Raw genomic sequence first — 2413 nt, 5'->3', positions numbered from 1 at the left:
GTGTGTGTGTGTGTGTGTGTGTGTGTGTGTGTGTGTGTGTGTGTGTGTGTGCGTGCGCGCGCGCGCGTTTCACACGCTTAACCCCCTGCCCTTCTTGTTCTTGTTCTTGTTTCAGGAAGCAACATCCCTGCACTCCGGACATGTCCATTGATGCTCGTTGCAACCCCTGCCCACAGGGGCGTAAAACACATACTGTAACAATATAGATTTTATATCTATATCTACATAATAATGTGTAAGAAGGCATCGTAATCAACGCGTGGCACAATGTTCTCTCTCTCTCTCTCTCTCTCTCTCTCTCTCTCTCTCTCTCTCTCTCTCTCTCTCTCTCTCTCTCTCTTACGTACACCCAACCTCCCCTTTGCCAGTAATATAATGATGGTCGCTTTTAAAGACAAGCGGGCTCACCCAGATTTCGGGGGTTTCCAGAATTCTCGACCTACATCAAAAGTGGACATTGCTCTATCTATAGGGTTTCATTGGTGCGTATAATATGTGTTTGGTTATAGAGAAAACTCTCCTTGTCTTTTAAAGAAAATGAATAAGGGGCAAAAACTTAACGTTCGATTTTCTCTAAACAGCATTTTTAAGGATAGCCCCCTTGTGCTTAAAAGCGACCATAGCGTCGCCTCGGAACTGTTTAGTCCAAAGTGTACTTAAGTAAAGAGGATACTTTGGACAAAATGTGAGGCGTGCAGCAGCTGCTGACTAAAGGAGTTACGTCTCGCAAACCACAAATGAAGGTCTTGGCCAAAAATCAACACTATAGGGTAAAATTTGTAGATAATTTTCTAATGATGCCATATTCTTTAAGTATAATAAGAAATCGTGGAGTGAACTTTTGCGAAAGTAAACAACTTGTGTTTCGCGCGCTCATATGACCTTAGCAGTTGCAAGCGCCGTAAAACCCTATACTACTACATACATACAAGCCTTTTCTTATTTCTTACTTATAAATTGGGAAAACATCCTCCTTGTTTGTCATTTCATGAGACTACTTTACCTTCTATAACAGATCATTAATAATGTATATAATATAATATAATAGTTTAATAATATTTTAATTTTTGTATCTCCCCTACACCGTCAGTTACGGTCACTCTGATGACGTCATTGTCCGTCTTGCCACTCTTCGACGCACTGGCCAACAGCAGTGGAACAAGCTCTGGGATGCTCGACAATATAAATATGACCGTCACAAAAGTGTGTACAGACTTGAAAGGTGAGTAATTAGTTTGTTTTGGGGTTAGGGGGGGGGGTTCGGGTGAGGAGTTTTTGTTACCCTTAGATTTGTTAATTTATTTGTTTGGCTATTCTCGGTTTTCAGACTGTTTTTACGTGTGTGTTGAATTTGTCGTTGTTGTTTTCTTTTGTTTGTTCGGTTGTTCTTTGTCTTGTTTTGTAAGACCCCCCGGGGCGGTGCCACTGACTGAAATGTCTTTAGGCCATTCCCAAAGGGGGGGGGGACATTTCTCGTTCTAGTGTACAGTAGAATTGTAAATGGGCTGATCTAACAATGTCATGCTCATACCTGTGCCTGAACTACAACAGGGGACTGCTGCTTTTTCTTCCCTAATCTTTACTATTGTCATTTTCCTCTACTTCTTTTGTATGTTTGTCACTCTCTTGTGACCCGCTATTTCCGGGGTGCCTTGATAGTCGAAGCAGACTTTGTGCTGTTGAAGCTAGAGATGTGAGCAGGGTAAGTCTGATTCCCTGTAAGGACTTCTCTGTTGACAGCCACCCCTTGGCGTTCATATGACCTTATGCAGTTGCGAGCGCCGTAAAACCCTCTACTATAACTAATCAGCTTGTTTTGTAAGGTTTATTCGCTTCTTTAATTTGTTTTGAGTTGTTGACTTTTTTTCTTTCTGTTTGTTGTTTCGGGATGGTAGTATACTTGCACGCATTGTCGAGGGGGGGAAGTGGCCGTATAAGACAGGTGGACGTCTTAGGCAGGACTGGTCAAAATGAAGAAAACAAACGATTTACTTCTGAGGTCCCAACTGGAGGTGGTTGCATGCTCAGGGCTGCCCTAGGGCTGATTGAAAGGTGTTGTTGTTGTTGTTGTTGTTGTTGTTGTTGTTGTTGTTGTTGTTGTTGTTGTTGTTGTTGTTTTATTTCTTTGGAAAGGGGAGAGAGGACAGGACACGGTTTTTGTGGGACATTTTGTTGTTAGTATTTTTTTTTAAAATTATGGTTCATGGGAAGGTCAAAACAAAACAAAATGTTCCAGACGAGGAAGGCCAAGTGCCAAGTGTCATAGTAAAACAAACAAATGGGTCGCCACCACTCGGCGAGCGAGCGACACTTCTGTGGCCAGTTTGTGTTGACTTCTTGTGTTATGGACTGGGTTTACGGACTGAGTTGTGGGCGGGCCTTGTAGGTAATGACGGATCTCACGCTTCCCTTA

Source organism: Aplysia californica, unplaced genomic scaffold (assembly GCF_000002075.1).
Source record: "Aplysia californica isolate F4 #8 unplaced genomic scaffold, AplCal3.0 scaffold00060, whole genome shotgun sequence".
Lineage (NCBI taxonomy): Eukaryota > Metazoa > Mollusca > Gastropoda > Aplysiida > Aplysiidae > Aplysia > Aplysia californica.
The sequence above is the reverse complement of the archived record's forward strand: the minus strand, read 5'-3'. Positions refer to the sequence as shown.